This window comes from Otolemur garnettii, unplaced genomic scaffold, assembly GCF_000181295.1.
Source record: "Otolemur garnettii isolate 467f Iridium unplaced genomic scaffold, OtoGar3 scaffold00417, whole genome shotgun sequence".
In the NCBI taxonomy this organism is placed as follows: Eukaryota; Metazoa; Chordata; class Mammalia; order Primates; family Galagidae; genus Otolemur; species Otolemur garnettii.
In genome coordinates this window covers 67039-74935 of record NW_003852812.1, presented here as the reverse complement: position 1 = coordinate 74935, position 7897 = coordinate 67039, and positions in this window count along the sequence as shown.

Below are 7897 nucleotides of genomic sequence, written 5' to 3'. Positions count from 1 at the left end.
AGGCGCCTGTGGTCCCAGCTACTTGGGAGGCAGAGGCAGGAGACTCGCTTGAGCCCAGGAGTTGGAGGTTGCTGTGAGCTGTGAAGCCACGGCACTCTGCCCAGGGGGACAGCTTGAGGCTCTGTCTCAAAAAAAAAAAAAATTTTACAAACGGCAACTTCAAGTTGTCTGAGGTCTTCTACCTCCAAGCTTTCTTTCTCCTTCAGGGCCACCCTTCCCTCTGCCAAACCTGTACCATCTTTCACATCTACCTCAATGAGCAGCCACCACCTCAACCTTCCACCTCTGACTCTGACTTTAATCCAGCTGACCACTCAGTCCCTGCACATTATGCCTTTCCACCTCCTGAGCCTTCCTCTCCCGCTCACTCCCCAACTTCTACATTCCCAAACTCTCCACTTGTCTCCCTTTCTCATCTCTCTCTGCCTAACTCCTTTTCTCCTCCACACACACACTCTTGGGGACATCCTCCAGCAGCTATTGTACCCTTACATGAAGTAGTAGGAGCTGAGATCATTATCAGAGTCTATGTCCCCATCAATTAACCTAGGAGATCTATCCCAAAATGGAAAATACCTTGGATCTTTTTCAAATGACCCTACCCAATTACAAAAGAATTTCAACATTTAACCCAGTCTTATTGTTGCAGGAAGATGAGGCCTAACGGAGAGAAAGAACACCTAAACACAATGTTTATAAGAGGAAGGGCTTTATTTACTGGCTGGGAGCTTATGGCATAGAGGAATTCCAAATGGCTGAGCTCTCCAACTGGCTTGGTCTTTCTTTCCCTTTTTATTGACAGTCAAAAAGTTCCACCCCACATGTACCCTTCTTAGTGGCCAGTATGAATCATGCAAGAGATGCTATTCCAGGCCCTATAGAACTACAGGATTTCACAGAACTTGGAAATTTCCAAGTTCCAGGAAGTTAAGTTTACAAACTCCCAAGAGCTGAGTCACCATGGAGAGGACCCTGCAGGTGTATCTTTGTGGTCTCTGTAAGAAGACCTGTTCTCCTAGACCTCACCCTTCTCAGATATCCTCTTTCACTATGACTTCTCATAGCAGGATATTTACATAGTACTTTCCTCTCCCAGTAATCCTGAGGAAAACCCTGTATTTGGGCTGCACACACAGCCTTCACAGATACCTTACATACCCAAGATCCAAACTGTTTCCCCTAGGGGCGACACCAGTATCCACTGCAGATCTTAAATGGTATTATTCAAGAGGAATCTCCCCAACTTCCATCCAGGGCTCATTTAATAACCTGAATAATAGAAGAGATTAAGAAGGCCACCCTCAAGGCAGTCAGTTATGAAAACATCAAAGAAATAACGCAGAATACTGACAAAAACCTAGTCGCCTTTTTGACTATGCTGAGTTCCTAATAAAATATTCCAACCTTGATCCAGAATCTGAGACCATGCCTCCAGGACTCTGCTATAAGTGTGGCAAACAGAGACACTGGGCCCACCACTGCCCTAATCCTCAAGCTCCACTCAGACCCTGCCTGGTCTGTAGTGTTCAGGGTCACTGGAAAGACAAATATCCCTGGGGTGAAGAGCATAGAGCCACCCCTTCCAAGACAGTGACTGAGCCAGGATTTGAGCTGCCTGAACTCCTAGGACTCACTAGCTACTGGCTCTTAGGCCCCCACTGTTACTATCTCACTAGCAGAGCTCCAGGTTTGCCTTCTGCGTGCAGGTAAGAGAATTTACTTTCTCTTGGATACAGGGGCAACATACTCAGTACTGCCTGAGTTTTCAGGGCCACTACTCTCTTCTTCCATTTCTGTGATTGGGGTCAATGCAATAGCTTTTACCCTACTCAAAACTCCACCTCTATCCTGTTAGAACACCTGACATCCTCCCATTTCTTCCTCATAATTGCTAGAGGCTCCTCTCCCTTGGTTGGCCAAGACTTGCTATCTAGACTTAAAGCCACTTTTAACTTATACACTCACCCAAAACTGATGATGCCTCTCAGCTCCCCACACTTCCGTTACTGTCCTCTAAATTCTCTCCCCTGTCTGCACAAATGTCCCTCCCAGAGGCTTTATATGAGATCAAGCCTAAAGCTCGGGACACCTCAACCCCTTTGATCGCTCTACACTATCGGTCCATTTTAGTCACCCTTTCTGACCCTCATGTCTCCCCAGGTGACCTCAGTATCTCCTAATCCCCATGCTATTAACAGACTCAACCCAATTTTTAATAAGGTACTAAAGAACCACATCCTCTGATTCACCTCCTCACCAAGCAACATTCCTATCCAAGCAGTCCCCAAACCTGACGGCTCCTTCCAATTAGTTCAATGTCTATGGGAAGTCAACAAGGTCCCTGGCCCAATAACTCTCCTTGTCCCAAACCCCTATACCCGTCCACCACACACTTCATAGTCCTAGAATTAAAGGATACCTTTTTCACTATCCATCTCCACTCCAACTCTCAAGACTTCTTCACCTTTACCTGGACTGAACCAGATGCTCATTTAACTCAACAACTAACCTGGACAGTCCTCCCCCAGGGCTTTAGAGATAGCCCGCTCCTTTTCTGCCAAGTCTTAGCCTCAGACCTCAAAAAGTTCAGGCCAGGTCATCATCTGTTATCCAATGTGTTGATGACTTACTCCTTTGCTGTCCTTCCCTCACTGCTTCTGTATCTGATAGTACCTCTCTCTTAAACTACCTTGGGAATCTGGGCTATAGGATTTCATCCAGGAAAGCTCAGTTAGTCAAAACCCAAGTCACCTACTTTGACATCTCTGTCACCTTTTCCATATTAAGCCTAACTCTGGAAAGGAAAAACGTATTGCTACCTTAACCCTCCCCATCTCTAAAACAGGTCTCCTATCCTTTGTCAGCGTGGCTAAATTCATTCGTCTGTGAATTGCCAATTTTGGCATTTTAGCAAAGCCACTAGATTAAGCAGCCATTGGAGACCCTAATGAACCTCTTCTCCCTGAAACATCCCTTTCTCAACCTTTTATGAGACTCAAGCAGGCTCTTCTTTAATCTACATCAATTTGCCTTCCTAATCAGTTTTACCTGTCTCTCTCCTCTGAATCATATACTGCCATTCCAGCTTCAGGTCACATCTTGGAAACATCTAGTGTACACTTAACCTACTGCAAAGAGAAGGGAGCCTCCTTCTGTGACCAAGTAGATACCCTTCTGCAGAATTATCCCACCAATATAGCCAAAGGAGTGATTAAACTGTTCCAAACCTTTTGAGAAAACATCCACTCTCTTCCTTACACATCAACTCCTATCTCTGGGGCTGGAACATCCTCTGTAATCCTTTTCACCTCAGCGCCTTTTCGTATGACCCACACTGCCTCTGGCCTTTACTCAGTATCTTACCCCCAAGCCTCTGTAACCTTACCACCAAAATCCTTCCTCCAAACACTGTTCAATCCCAGCGGGTCAATTATTCTCTGTCACATTATGCTAATGTATTATTTTTGCAACCTATTCTCTTCTCAGTAGCCTCCCTAAACTTCATAACTTTTCCCCTCTTTCTTGCCCTAAGCATAACACAAAAAAACTCCCAGTGTAACTATAAATGCCCTTAGCTAAAATTGTTAGTAATGTAAGTTACTGACCACTGGCCCTATGATTATAGCTTTTTATGATCATGTTGTTTATGACACTCACCTGGGAGTCCCCCTCCCTACATTACCTAAGGACATTGTAGATTATATTTGTTTCGTAAACATTACTAAGTGCTTTCATGATCATAACATTGTGTAAATTAAACTGCCTTCCCCTCATGATCTCCCCTACTTGTTTTCACCCCTCGTGATTTCCCCCAGCTGCTGTTTTTTGCTTCTATGTTTATCTGCCCCCTGGAAATATTTTGCCTTATAAAAACCAGAGCTTTAGACAACTCGGGGCTGCACTCAGAACAGTCACTGGCTGGCTCTTCAATAAAAGGACTCCTCTTTAATTCAACTTGTCTGGTGGTCTGGTCTTTGGGAGAGCTCCTGGGCATAACACTGCTACCTGGCAGCTGCCCCAGCACATTGCCCAGTACAGGCAATCAACAGTTGTTTTACATAGAGAAGTAAATTATTTGGAACCGGTTGTATATTTTCTCTTTAATTATTGAAAATGCTTGCAGAGATCTAGGGTTGAACACACTTGCATTTTCTGTGAGACACATTTGTTCTTCCCTGCGTGTCGCCTGGGGGCTTTTGTGAGGACCTGATCTGAGCACTCAGGGTAGGGAGCCACATGGGAGGAGCTGTCAGGAGGCACCTACAGTGGACAAGGGTGCGGCTCAGGCAGGGGAGAGGCCTTGGGACCAGCAGGGTCAGTCCTGAGCTTCTGCTTGTCGGGAAAGGCCTGTTTGACTTTTGTGAGGTGACGTGGCAAGTGGCTTTCACAGAGGAAGTGTGGGAGAAGGAGAGTTGTCTGTGAAGACACAGACTAAGCAAGGCTTTCACTCACGGTGGCAATGGGCACAAGCTAAGACCAGACACACAAGGCAAGATCAAATTAGTAAAAAGGAGGGACAGACTTTTAAGGGTACTGGTAATATTGTATTGCATTGAAGCTGCTAGCAGACTTCTTTGTAAGTTAACAGGTATTTATAGTAATAACAGTAATAGGGTTTAACTCTGCCTTTTAATTTTTATTTAGATACTGCAACTGTTATGTTAAGAAATTGGTTACAGCCCTGACTTAAAAAGCATACTGGCTTGGATCTCCTTACAGGTCCTCCAGGATGGGAAAAACATCCCTGTGTAGAGCTTTAGCCCAGAAACTGACCATTAGGCTTTCCAGCTGGTAGCTCTGGTGATTTGAGAGAGAGCAGTTGGAATGGGATTAATGCCATAACAAGCCCCCACACTTTTTTTTTTTTGTAATACCATGTTACACAAATGATAATTTTCTCTCCTTCAGTGTAAGTCAGGTAATCACTCCAACTCAGTGTACTCTTGCATTAGGATCTCAGTCTCCTAAAACTTCTTGAGATTTGTTTTCCTGCCAATTTGTGGTCTGTCATGATGAATTACACATGCTTGCTGGAGGTGGGTTCTGCAGACGTCAGGCCAGGGTACTTGGTAGCCTTGCTGACCTTCTGCCCCCTGTGTCATCAGTTACTGAGAGGAATGTCAGGATCTAATTGTTGCTTTGTCTGTTTATCCTTGAGTTCTGTCTGTTGGGGATTTATGGTTTTCAGCACATTTTGAAATTCTTGGTTGTCATTTCTTCAGCTAATTTCCTTACCCTCCTCTCTATTTGAGAACCCATTGATCTGCGTGTTGGACTGCCTGGCTCTGCTCCACAGAGTACTGATGCATTTTTTTCCCCACTTTGGCTTTTAAAAACATCCATACTATTTTTGAACAATTTCTGCTGCTGCATCTTCAAGTTCACTGATTTTCTGCAGTGTCTAATCTGTTATAATTTCCATCCAGTGGAATTTTTATTTCTGATCGTGTAGTTTTCTTTTTCAAAGGTTCTATTTGATTCCTTGTATGCTTTTCTTTCTTTCATTGTGTTGTTTTTATTGTCTCAGATTAACTGACAGTATAAAGAGTAAGGTTACAATGTTTGCATTTGTTAGATAAAGCCTCTCTTATGATTGTGTCCCACCTCAAAAAGTGTGCCATCCACCTTAAGATCATGCCCTTTCAATGGGTGCACATCCATCCCCCTCTCTCCCCTCTCCCCACTCCATTGTTCCTGTGTATTAGGTCGTCTAGCAGGGGTCCTCAAACTTTTTAAACAGGGGGCCAGTTCACTGTCCCTCAGACCATTGGAGGGCTGGACTGCAGGCCCCGGGATGAGTTGGCTGCTACTCAGGACAGGCAGTGGTGGCAAAAATACCCAACAGGCTGGATACATGTCCTAGGCGGGCTGCATGTGGCCCATGGGCTGTAGTTTGAGGATGCCTGGTCTACAGGCTTCCTATTAGAATTGGGATGGGCTCGGGTCCCTGTACGTTGCCTGCTGGGCACCCATCTGGGCGGCGTGGGGCCTCACCTTTGGGGATGGGCTCAGCTCTCTCTGCTTCACCTGCTGGACTCCTGACTGGGTGCCAGTCTGGGCGGCATGGGGAGTGGGATTCGGGGAGGGGTTTAGCTCTCTGTTCTTCACCTGTTGGATGCCTTTGTGGCACCGTGAATACAAGGCTTTGGGGATGGGCTCAGCTCTCTGTGCTTTGCCTGCTGGATGCCTATCTGGGTGGCGTGGTGCCTGGGCTTCAGGGATCGGCTCAGCTCTCTGTGCTTCACCCACTGGATGCCTGTCTGGGCAGCATGGCATCTGGGATTTGGGGATGGGCTTGGCTCTCTGTCCTTTGCCGGCTGGACTCCTGTCTGGACAGCATGTGCCTGATCTTCAAGGATAGTCTCTACTCTCTGTGCTTTGCCTGTTGGATGCCCGTCTGAGAGGAGTGATGACTGGGCTTTAAGCATAGGCTCAGCTCTCAGTGCTTTGCCTACTGGATGCCCGTCTGGGTGGCGTGGGACCTAGTAATAGAGGATGGGCTCAGCTCTCTGCTTCACCTGCTGGACATTCATCTTGGCAGCATAGTGCCTGGGCTTCAGAGATGGGCTTGAGTCTCTGTGCTTTGCCTGTTGGATGGCTGTCTCTGTGGCGTGGGGCCTGGGGTATGACAATGGGCTTGGGTCTCTGTGTCTCACCTCCTAGACGCCTGTCTGGGTGGCATGGGGCCTGGGCTTCTGGGGATACGCTCACCTCTCTGTGTTTCATCTGCTGGATGCCCCCTATCTGGGTGTTGTGGGGCCTGGGCATAGGGGATAGGTTTGGCTCTCTCCTTCACCTACTGGATGCCTGTCTGGGTCACATAGGGCCTGGGCTTCAGAGATGGGTTGGGCCCATTGTGCTTTACCCACTGGACAGCTGTTTCTGCAGTGAGTGGCCCATGCTTTGTGGATAGCCTTAGCTCTCTGTGCTTCACCTGCTGAACGCCCATCAGGGTGGTGTGGACCCAAGGTTTCAGGAACGGGCTCGGCCCTCTGTGCTTCACCTGCTAGACATCCGTCTGGGCATAGTGGGGCCTGAGCTTCTGGGAAGGGCTCAGCCCTCTGCTTCACCTGCTGGACGCCCATCTGGGCAGCATGGGGTCTGGCATCTGGTATAGGTTCAGTTTTCTGTGCTTCACTAGCTGGACCCCCATCTGGGCAGCATGGGGCCTGAGCATCGGGTCTTGGCTCTCTGGTCTTTCACTGAGTTCCTGTCTGGGCACCCTGGGGGGCCCAAACATAGGAGCCTGAGGTCCTTCGACCTCAGGATTGCCGCCCATTGGGATGGGCGAAGAGACAAGTAGGGTTCTGGTGGGGGTGCGGGTAGCAGGGATGGTGGCAATGGGGGTGCCGGCGGCCAGCCCTTCAGCTTCCCGGGATTGGCTGAGCTCTATGCTTACTACAATTGTGGGAGGCTCATCCTGTGATTCTGCCTGAGCAGCAGTGTTGTGGCCAGTTGTCGTGACAGCACAGCCAAGTAGTTAACAGCTGCCTCGGTGGCTACAGGTGGCAGCTCCTTTGGGCAATTCCAGGCCTCCCGGGGGATAGAACCTTGCATTGGGTCAAGGCATATAGTGACCCTCGAAGATACTGTGTTAGGGCATTTTTGGCCAGTGTCATGGTGGGACCTTCGTAGATGGGAGAGTCTCCAGGCTGAAGGACTTAATTCTGAGCATTGGGCCTCCCACTGCACCTGCAGAACAGAGTGAGGTTACTGGCTGGCAGAGCAGAGCCACCCTCCTGCCTGGAAAGGTGGGGCAGGCTCTAGGGACTCTCTGCTAGGTCCAATTCAGACCATTCCCATCCCACCGGGTCCCCTTTACACATTTTGTTAGGAAGGCAGGCTGAGTCTGTCACCACACAGGCTACTTTTGCTCTTCTTCTTTTTTTTTTTTTTT